Source organism: Palaemon carinicauda, chromosome 1 (genome assembly GCF_036898095.1).
Source record: "Palaemon carinicauda isolate YSFRI2023 chromosome 1, ASM3689809v2, whole genome shotgun sequence".
Lineage (NCBI taxonomy): Eukaryota > Metazoa > Arthropoda > Malacostraca > Decapoda > Palaemonidae > Palaemon > Palaemon carinicauda.
In genome coordinates, this window is record NC_090725.1 from 291,987,296 (window position 1) to 291,999,871 (window position 12,576).

Genomic DNA, 12,576 nt, shown 5'->3' on the forward strand with positions numbered 1-12,576 from the left:
TGCAGACTGCTCGCTAATCAGGCCTCTCATTAAGATGATTATATGATTTTAGATCAACCCCCCCCCCCCCCCAAACCTGTTCCGTCCCTCATCAAGTGCGCCAAGAAAATATCCAATTCTATTTCTTTTTTTATTCGATGTTTCATTTGCTTATGTGAGATTTTATTCCTTTAAGATTTTTCCCTGGTGGGTTTCGAATTGAAGTCTAAATATTCATAAAGAATTCTTATTGTATTTATAGATATTGGCGGAGTCAAATAGATCCCCTTGTTTGTGCATTATTAGATACTATTGCCGTTTACCCCTCACTTTGTTTGTGAATTTAATTACTTTTAGAATCGCACTTTGTTAATCAAGAGTCGACATTACTTGTATGAATTAATTGATTTACTTGCCTATGCTTAATCATTATTCAGAAATTCTACATTCTGTCGTACAGTGCATGAATATTTTGCACGATTAATATGAATTACCTCACAACATCGTTTGTAGCATTTTCTGCACTGTTAAAAAATTGCATTAAAAAACGGCAAATGTCTGGCAACATTTATTTCAGGATTTTTACCGCTTTAAACACGGATATATTGACGTAAAGGAGTGATATTACGGTCAACAACTCGTAAAATATAAGAACAAAGTATGGTAGAATTACGGTGGCCTGTATTTTACTGAAATATGGTTGAGAACTGTATTTTTTTACGGAGAATTTCCGATTAAAATTACGGTTTTTTTCTAACTGTGTACAGTATTGACGATCTCTCTACATACTTGCGTTCTTTCAGCATTGTAACATCCCGTTAATACCTGACAGTATAATTTCAGTCACCTTCCAATGCTATTCTTGATCTCAAAAAGTCTTGTCATGCTTCTTAGTATGCTCAAACTTGCATCAATTTGCTAAGTCTTTCAACGTGACCTCACACCATCATACACTGCCTCAGCATTCCGGGCCTGACCAAACATCGCAGTGACTTTCAATGACTTTCAAGAACATTTTAGTATTCCTGTTTTTAATTTTGTGTTCGGAGTGCTCTTGCATACGAAAACAGCTGAAGAGATGCATATGTGTAGGGAACCCCTTCAAGGATTTTCAATTTTCCGAAGCCCCTTCCATCCAAATCGCATGTGAGGTGGATCTTTCAGTATTGGTGCAGCGGCCTGGTGATATCTATTTTTGGGTGTCAATGTGGTCTGGTTTCGGGGTAGAAAAAAGGAAAAAATTAATCAAGCAAGAAATGTGATCTGATATTGAGTAATATTATGCAGACATTACACCCAGAGTACTTTTGGATGTCTTTTTCTTATTTTTTAACGCAAGATCATTAGCGGGACTTATACAAACCTTTGAATTTTCCTTAGGTATTGATTTTTCTGTATTTCACGATGCCCTGCAATAGTATAGGGATCGTTAAACTTTGTTTTTAATAACTTCTTGTGTAAGTTTGTTACATTGGGTAGAGCTTCCTACTCATATTTTTTTACATACCTGTAGTTTTACACCATTGGAAATTACCTTTGTTATTTCTTCTTAAAATTAGTAGACTTTGTCATGTAACAGAAGCCCCTTTGGTCTTTTTTTTCTCTCTCTCTCTCTCTCATTTGATATCATTAGCATTATTATTAATATTATTAGTATTACTAGCTAAACGACAACTCTAGTTGAAAAATCAGGATGGTACAAGCCTGGGACTCCAACCTGGAAAATAGCCTAGTGAGGAAAGGAAGTAAGGAAATAAATAGATTATACATGCAAAGTAATGAATTAAAAATCAAAATATTTCCAGATCAGTAACAACGTTAAAATGGATCTTTCATATATGAATTATGTAGAGATACTTTGTCAACCTGTTCAACATGAAAACATTTGCTGCAAGTTTGAACTTCTGAAGTTTCATAGATTCCATTGCCTGGTCAGGAAGATCATCCCACAATCTGATCACGGACGGAATAAAATGTTATGAATACTGGGTAGTGTTGAACCTTATGATGGTGAAGGCAAGACTATTAGAGTTCATTGTATACCTAGTACTACGTACGGGATGTAACAGTCTATGAAGATCTAAATACAAAGGATGGTCATATATATGAAAAATCTCATGCATAAAGAAGTAACTGAACGGCAGTCATGGAGATTAATATTATTATCAGTAATAAGAAATGTAATAAACCGAAAGTTTTTGTTCAACAAATTAAGATGAGCCAACAGCTGAAGACCAGACAGAACAGTACTCGAAACAAAATAGAATGAGAGAATTAAAACTTTTTTTTCTGGATTGATCACCGAAAACCTTAAAATACTTTCTCATTAAGCCAATATTATGTGCAACAATGTGTACTCTGCACTAATTTTAGCCAGATGACTATTAAGGGATTTCCCAACCACAGGTTTAAGTTCAGTAGTTGGAATTGGTACAAAGAGAATAGAATCATCTGCATTGCAAGGTTGTATTTTATGCCAAACCACATATCAAGATTGAAGAAAATTTCCCGTCTTTATACCATCTATTTCTATTTAAGAGATTTTGCTGCCTCAAATATGTTTATTCTTTTCCAATTTAAATGACTGGTAGTAGAGTTTTTTTTTTCTGTATTGTTTATTCATATTTTCCGTCACGTCAAAGTTTAAGTTACCAGAACGTTTTTTCAAAGGTTTGAATGAATAATAACAAGAAAGTTGGCGTGCTATGGGTCACTGACTCATTCTTATTTTCTTTCAATTTCCAATCGAACAAATTGCGTGATGCAGCCGTCAAAGCGTTAAACTTTAAATGAAGCTTGTTGACATATAAATATTCCGCCAAAGGTCAAGATGTAGGAAATTATCCGTGATCATCACTTCATGATAAGATGCTGCCGCTTCTTAATTACATTGGACCTTTGTTAGGCTGTAATAGGAATTGAGGTTCAGGTCGTAAGGTCAAGGTCGCTTTGATTGTTTCGAACTCTAGTTCAACGTTGGCCGGAATAGCGATTGTAATCTAGGGTTTTAACAATTGATTATTCTGTGTCCTTTGAATATTATGAAAATGACTTGATATATATATATATATATATATATATATATATATATATATATATATATATATATGTGTGTGTGTGTGTGTGTGTGTGTGTATTGATTGATTGATTTAAAGTTTCCAGGCATCCTGACATCTAAGGTCATTGACGCCGCATATATATATATATATATATATATATATATATATATATATATATATATATTATATATTTATATATATATGTATATATGTATGTATATTTACATATACTTATTTATGTATGTATATATATATATATATATATATATATATGTATATGTGTGTGTGTTTGTGTGTGTATATATAAATACACACACATATATACTGTATATGTATAATATATACTGTATACACACACATGTATATATATGTATATGTATTATAGCCACGAAAGGAAAAATGAAAAAGACTTGATTGGAGTTAGTACTTTCATCCACTCAGGACGTTATCAAACTCAGCAATGAGAATACATATTGTTGTTGTTGGGGTATTAAAGCCAACACTTGTTGTTGGCACGGGCCTTTCCCTTGGTTGGCCCGTAGGTGATGAATACATATACAAAGACATCGTATTTATACAGGAGAAGGGGATCCAACAGCTGTCAGTTTCTTAATAATTCCGGAGAAGTCAGATTTTAGATAAAAGGATAATACTGGATTAACGGAAAACAGACCTGGGCTTAGATTCAAATTTCTACCTTGAGTACAGGAGATTAAAAATGATTCAACAATATTCCTTTGGAAATAGTCATTTACATGGATTACTTTTTCCGTCTTTGACCAACCAATTCTGTGACTTGACCCTAACCAGTGGGAGGCCAAGGCCAGGGTTAAAAGAATACTGGGTTAGCCCGCTTCTGACCAAAATAAGAACAATCTCGCGCATCTCGCTGAGCGGCTGCATTGGTTAGGGTTCAGATTAAGAAATGTCATCAGTCTGTATTTGACTCTACTCGGGAGAACAAGAACTCAAGCTCTCTTAACCATGCGGTCTTCATCCACCTGGTTAATCTCTAGATAAATCCTCGTTAATCCTCTGGGTCCTGAGGAGTCATGGCTACTTGCTCCGTGTATGGCTGCAGATCAAGTCAAAAGAGAAAGGAAGACCAAAATGTAAAATCTCTCTCTCTCTCTCTCTCTCTCTCTCTCTCTCTCATATGATTCCTTTTGTAAATCTAAAAAAAGAAGTTGTTTCTCTATTTGTACGGTGTCGCATGTTTTTTTAGGATGAGAACCTTAAACAGAAAAATCTCCTGCGAGAGAAGTCAAAAACGAAAATATGGAAAAATAGAGAAATAGTAAATTTCCAAATTAAAGCTTGAAATTTTTTTTTTTTTTTTGTATTTTCATTAAAAAAGTATAAATTTTAAACAGAATCCTCATATCTCCTTACCAAAAAATAAATAAAAACAAAGAGATAAAACTGGAGTAGGTAATAAAAAAAAAAACAAATGCTAAGTTCTATCATTTTTACCTTGTGAGAGACACCTGGCACGGATTGACAATGCAGGAGGGCATTTAAAAGGATTATGGACTTTCTAATTTTCAAGTAATAAAGTACCTGAACATTAAGGGAAAAGTTATCTTCCGCGGTCACGAAAGAAAGAAAAGTGTGCTATGGGGGAAACACCTACTATAGGGACCCTAAAACTTGTTTTCCTCGTTTTCTTTTACAGCCACTTACCAATGACGTCACGAAGGTGCGCAGTAACTCACAGACGGTCTAACCCGGTATTCTTTTAACCCTGGCCAAGGCATTATTAAGAGAACCCCTGGAGACGGCCACCTGATGCTGTTTTAATCTGACTGGTCTACTTTTTGATGTTTGGCCAACATAAAATAGGTTACACTCTGAACAAGGAATGCTATATATTACATTATTATCATTTCCAGAACTATTCTTAATTAACATGTTTTTTAATGTACAATTATATTTAAACACTACAGCAATGTCTAGTTTTTTCAAAAGGGGTATAACATCTAAAAAACAAACATGAAATAGCAAACAAATCATATTATTAATTGTTTCCTTCCTCTCTAATTGGACACTATAAAATGTTTTCTTAGCCTTATTCATACATTTTTCTAAGAAATATTTGGGATAACAAAGATCTGTTGCAATTTTTTATTTTTTAGTGAACTCCTCCTCAATGTAATCTGGGCTACAAATTTTCAATGCCCTAAGGTACATGGAGGAAAAAACTGAATGCTTTATATTTTTAGAGTGACCGGAGTAAAAATGTACATATGAAAAATTATTTGTAGGCTTTCTATATATGGAAAACTTAAATTTATCTGTTTCTCTAACTATTAAAACGTCTAAAAATGGGATACGGTTATTTTCTTCCTTTTCTATAGTGAATTATATTGATGGTACTAATGAATTAATGATTGAAACAAAACCCTCAAGATTAAAATTTTCTTCTAAAATACCTAGAACATCATTAACATATCAATACCACACAATTTGGGAAGACCACACTGAAGGAATTAATCTAGATTAAAAAAATTCCATATATATGTTGGATAAAAGTGGGGACAAAGGATTACCCATAGCCATACCAAAAACTTGTTCATAGAAATCTCCATTAAAACTAAATTTACACTTTTTAATGCACAAACAAATGAGCTTAATAATAGTATGGGTTGATAAAGGTAAATCATAAGCATCTAAAATACCCGACAGGAAATCCAATAAGTCATCAACCGGCACTTTGGTAAACAATGAAGTTACATCAAAACTTACTAATCTATGTCTAGACCTTACGTCTAGACATAGGGCATTGAAAATTTGTAGCCCAGATTACATTGAGGAGGAGTTCACTAAAATAGAAAAAATTGCAACAGATCTTTGTTATCCCAAATATTTCTTAGAAAAATGTATGACTAAGGCTAAGAAAACATTTTATAGTGTCCAATTAGAGAGGAAGGAAACAATTAATAATATGATTTGTTTGCCATTTCATGTTTGTTTTTTAGATGTTATACCCCTTTTGAAAAAACTAGACATTGCTGTAGTGTTTAAATATAATTGTACATTAAAAGCATGTTAATTAAGAATAGTTCTGGAAATTATAATAATGTAATATATAGCATTCCTTGTTCAGAGTGTAACCTATTTTATGTTGGCCAAACATCAAAAAGTAGACCAGTCAGATTAAAACAGCATCAGGTGGCCGTCTCCAGGGGTTCTCTTATTAATGCCTTGGCCTCCCACTGGTTAGGGTCAAGTCACAGAATTGGTTGATCAAAGACGGAAAAAGTAATCCATGTAAATGACTATTTCCAAAGGAATATTGTTGAATAATTTTTAATCTCTTGTACTCAAGGTAGAAATTTGAATCTAAGGCCAGGTCTGTTTTCTGTTAATCCAGTATTATCCTTTTCTCTAAAATCTGACTTCTCCGGAATTATTAAGAAACTGACAGCTGTTGGATCCCCTTCTCCTGTATAAATACGATGTCTTTGTATATGTATTCTCATTGCTGAGTTTGATAATGTCCTGAGTGGATGAAAGTACTAACTCCAATCAAGTCTTTTTCATTTTTCCTTTCGTGGCTATAATACATTTTATATTCATCACGTGTCAGCTTTCGTGATTTCTACACGTATATATATATATATATATATATATATATATATATATATATATATATATATATATATATACATACATACATACATACATACATACATACATACATACATACACAAATATTTCGTTTTTGTTGGCTGGTTGTTGCCTTTTCTCTTACTTATCAGGAATTTTGCTTTTATTGAAATTCTGTATCTGCTTGCCTGTGGTTATTGAAATTCTGTTTTGATTGATAGTTCTTTGGACTGAGGTATCCACTGCTATAGTTTCAATAGTATTCTGTAACGAAATGATGACATGATTCTTTTACACGGTCGTTATGAAATATAGAGATTATGTTTGTTATTTTGTGGTCTTTCTAGTTTAATAATAGCCTTTCCTCTCTTTATAAACATTGCAAGTTATTAATTGCCCTTCTCAGAATTCTCTTGTTGAAGTTATTTTGATTATGGTTAAAAGGAATATAATCATATTTTACTAAATTATTCAGGGGTTTGAAAAATAGAAATAATTAGATTTTGTTCTCAGAATTGTTCTTTGCCGTTTAAGCAGGAGCCATGAACATCCAGTTCACTTTGGCTAAGGTCAAAGAAAATGGACTAACTACAGAAAACGCTCCTCTCTACAGCGGCTTACTTGACAATGTAAATTAAATTTTACGATCTTGAGTTTGCAGATGCCGTAAATAACTCTTTGTTGGCCGTGCGTGCATGAAGATTAATATGAATGGGTTGTATATCAGTTCGTTCTTTCCTATCCCTCAAAAGCCGGGATAGTCATGCGAGCAATATCCGTAACGTTTTGTTATAAAGATTACGTAGGATTTCTTTGCTTGAGAGCAGTAGCAGGAATATTTTGTCGTTGGTAGGCTGCCTTTTTTCGTAGGATTTTGTTTGCTTGTCTTTGATACGTTTTGAAGTCCTTTTTTATTTTTATTTTTTTAGAATTTCTTTGTATTACTAAATTTGTTTCTATTGGTTTTTAGTCTGCTTATAAAGATTCTTGATTTTTTCCTAGGTTTTTTAGGTATTTCAGGATTCTTGACTGCTTTTGTGAATTCTGGTAGTCTTTTATGCTTTCCTGTTTTGATAATGATACTAGTTGGCTTTTAGACTGATGTTGTGTTTTTTCTTTTATTAGTTTTTATTATATTTTATGTTTCTTATAATGTCTATTGTCCCTTTCGACTTTAGTGAGATGTTTATGAAGACTTCTTGTCGTTCAGGAATTATACATGGTTTAATGGCGCTCGTGAATGCCAGAGGCAAGGACAGTTTCATTGCCCTATCGAGCAGGACAGTGCCCTAGAGGCTGACCTTATGTACATATGATCAGCGCCTAAGCCCCCTCTCCACCCAAGCCAATATCAAGGAGGGGTAGGCATTGGCTGCTGATGACTCAGCAGATAGACCTATAGGGTCCCCCAAACCCCTTATCCTTAGCTCACAGTGATAGTAAGGTTGCAGCGACCAAAGAAATTAAGGAGTTTGAGCGGGACTCGAACCCCAGTCTGGCGTTCAGTCAGGGACGTTACCACATCTACCTTTGTGCAAAAATCTCTACCTCGTGTTTTAGAGTTGCTTTTTATTTATTTTTCGTTGCTAGAAATTCCTACTGACAAGGTATAATAGTGGAGGTGGTTTGATTTCGATTTTAAGTACAAAACCTGAATTCGACAGAATATAATAACGAAGAGTTGTAATCAACTTTTATCACTTTGTGGCCTTGTTTTAAAAGGGTCAACTCTAGCTTTAGATTTGACATGTTCAGGGTTCGAATCCTTGGCCGACTAGAAGCTATTATCAATAAAAACAATTTCCCCCGTGCCTCTGATTCCGAGGCAGAGCGAATTCGGTATTAACAAAGATAAAAGTATTCTATAAAAGCTGCTAAATTTAATGTAGCAAGCGAAAAAAATATACCAACTCATTCATAAATATTAAATTAAACTTTTGTGCCTTTTACTTTGTATATATATATATATATATATATATATATATATATATATATATATATATATATATATATATATATATATATATATATATATATATACAGTATATATATATATATATATGTGTGTGTCTTACTTATAACTGTAATCGAACAGTTTAACATGTGTTTTCAAAAAGGCCCATAAAAGAAACATTGGAAATATAAATAGTTCACTATATTTTGACCAATAAACACTGACCCTTTTCAGGATGTAAAGTAAAAAAGAAAAAAAAAAAGAGGGCCAATGTTTATTGGTCGAAATATAGTGATTTATTTCTATTTCCTGTGTTTCTTTTATGGGCCTTTTGGAAAACACACACACACACACACACACATATATATATATATATATATATATATATATATATATATATATATATATATATTTATATTTATATATATATATATATATATATATATATATATATATATATATATATATATATATAATTATTGATAATTACGAAGATTGTAAGTCTGAGAAGTTAAACATTCTTCTGAAAAGCACCAAAGGGGAGGCAATACTTTGAGCGCTTTTGCTCACTTTGAAGAAAGCCAGGTAAAGCAAACAAGTTGGACTTTGGGGAAAAAAAGATAAAAGAGAACATGAAGGTCTTCAAACAAAAGCTTAGCTGAAGGCTGCTGCTGCTCAGGTGGCTTCAAAAAGGACCGGAGGGACGATCTGAAGCAGCACTGTCTCGAGAGAGGCCTGATTAGTGCCTGATTTGTTACACCTGTGTTGTAAAGGAAAATATTTATTTCTTATATATTTGTTTCTTTCAGATTGATTCATTGCTTTAATTAAGTCGCGGCTCACTAAGGGAAAGTATTATATACCTAACTATCTGATAGTAATGTAGTTTATGTAATTTTTTTTTTTTTTTTTTTTTTTGAAAGCAATTATGTATAGCTGGTAGATTTTTCTTTCATCTTTCAAAATGATAGATTTTCTGATTTTGAGTTCTTTCAGAATGATAGGCCTTAGGACGATTAGGTCAATTGTAGGCTGTTGTGTCCTGGTTGGTAACGTCTTTGCCTGGTGATTGCCAGACGGGGGTTCGAGTCCTGCTCAGTCTCGTTAATTCCTGTGGTGTCTGTAACATTACCATTTGCGGGGAGCCTAGAGGTCTATCTGCTGAGTCATCAGCAACCATTGCCTGGCTCTCCTTGATCCTAACTTGGGTGGCGATGGGGCTTGGGCGCTGATTATATATAATATGGTCAGTCTCTAGGGCATTATCCGGCTTGCTAGCGCAATGTCACTGTCCCTTTCCTCTGCCATTCATGAGAGGCCTTTAAACCTTTAAATCTTTAGTTCTCATTTTTCCTTTCTTTTCTTTTCTTCATTTTCTGTTCTTCCTGTCTACCTCTCCATCGACTCTGATACTTTCATTTCCCTTTCTATCAATCGCTATCTTCTCATATCATAAATCTTCCCTTCACTTACATCTCCTTTTATTCTCTCATCTTTTCCCCTCCTTATCATTTGTCTAATTTCCTTCCATTTCATATAGATCCGTCGTAATTGTCCCATTTCTATCAGTCTCTTTTAATCTTATATCTTTCCATTCTTCCCTTCTAAATCATCTCCATTTCTCTTCCAATTTTCCTTTCGCATTTCCATTTACACTTTTACATCAATATCTCGTTCCATCCATCTCTCAGAGTTTGAGCAAAATTGACTGGATCGTGTTTGCATGTTGCCAGTCCTGGAATGTAACTTTCTGGAGGCCTTCCATTTTCCACTAGTTTGCCTTCAAAGGGAAAAATCGTTTTCCCGTCCGGTTTGCTTTCTAAAAACCGTTTTTAAAAAATGCTTAGGGCAAATGCTGAGGGGCCACTTGTATGTCGTTCTGCCTTTGATTACTCAAACAAAAAAAAAAAAAGTAAAAAGTAAATGGTGAAGGGTGGCCATCTTGTATGGTGTAGTGTTGAAGCGTTTTGATAATGAGGGATAACCCATTAATCACCCAAGTAATGGCTTCCAGCTTTATTGTTATAATTACTCTTAGAACACTGCTTTTTCTTCTCGCCTCGTCTGTTTTTCTTATGTCTGCCTTTTAATCCTGTTAAAGTGTAAAGAGGATTTGTTAAAGAAAAGAGAAAATTATTTTTCACGTGTGTCATCTGCTGTTTATATATATATATATATATATATATATATATATATATATATATATATATATATATGTATATGTGTATGTGTGTATATATATGTATATAATATGGGGTTGTATTTCTACTATATTTATATATATTTATATATATATATATATATATATATATATATATATATATATATATATACATACCTTTTTATTTTGCTGGAAACTATTTTCCTTCCCTTTTATGTGAGGTCAGCACTCCCGCTAATGCCATTGGATATTTTTCCTGCGCTTTTAATCTTAGAGACAGATTAGCGTTAATGGTATCTTACGGCTCTCGGTTTACCTGCGAGTTTCTGTTTATCTTAGATTTTTCACCCTTTTTTAAAAGTATTTAAAAACGCTTACAGGATGTTAGCGCACAAACAAGCTTATGCAATGTTTAAAATGTAAATTTTTCTGCTTGTGTACTATATATATTTTTGTTTTAATCCTGTTTGGTTGCTCATTCCGTCGGCCTTTACATAAAAGACCAAACAAGACAAATATATATTAACTCAAATGTTCCAGTTGCGTGTTATGTGACACGCAACGAAAATATGCACAGTATGTGATGAGTCACTGACATGCACATCGCTAACAAAAGATTAAATGACACATGATATAAAATTTAGATAGCAGTCCATAGAGGGATACTTAGAACCACAGTCGGGGGTGACAAGGGTTTGGCTCAAAGGTGGTGAAGATAGGAAATTATGTGTAGATGAGATATAAAAGTTAACCAGAACTATTTGTCATATTTATGACCTTAGGCTCCTGCCTTTTTTCAGGCTCGCAAGAGTATATAGACAGTCCAGTATGTGGGGCCACATAAAAATTAGTAAATAACACTTGTTAGCTAGTGGGTTGTTGTAATTTGCCGCACCATCTAAGGAGAAAAGCCATATGACGACTGGCACCATATGCTCTTTATATAATGCAGTTTTATATTCTTCAACTCTCACCCTAGTCCCCCTTAATATCTCATCTTTTCACTAAACCTGTGCGCTTGCATACTTGCCTTCCGATCGTTTCATGGTCAAAAGCATAAATTAATAATCAGAGATTTATTAAAAGTTAAAGGCTTTTAATTGTATTTTTTCTATGTATGCCTTCAGCAGAAAATTGTATTCGTCATCATTATAATTTTATTTCATAGCTAGCAATCTGTAATGACTGAATAGGTAAACAACATTTGATTGGTCACTTTGGTGACCTGCTTATTGCTTATCGGGTAATAAAACTCATGCATTTGCGTGGGAGGTAAATTCAGGTAAAATCAGATCAAGTAAAAGCAAGTATGTGGTTAAACACGAGTTAGGTTGAATAAAGAAGATATGGATATCATAAAACTGAGGCAGTTGCAAGAAGAAAGATAGTGTGGAAATTAAACCCCCTTTAAAAGAGGTTATACAGATGCGGCATACTTAAATAGATACTCACGCCATAAATATAATCGTAAAACCCGCTAAATAAATATAAGACAGGCACACTCGGCTTCGGCAGTGTGGAAGACCCGTAACCAAGATATTTAAATGGAGGTAAACATTGCAGCAGAAGCCTTAGCAACCAAATGCATCTGTTAGGTCCCCCGTTGCTATGGCCGCAAGAGCTTTTGTTTCGAAGTTAATCTGAGCTTTTGTGTTAAGCAGTAAATAACGATTGATATTTCTGTTTCAATTGCTGTTATTGAGGGAAAGAACTTGCAATTAAGATTCACGGGGAAAATAAGACATCTTTGGGCCTTTATATCAGTGGATATTGCACTAATGATTGATTGATTGATAAAGATTTCTGGCATCCTG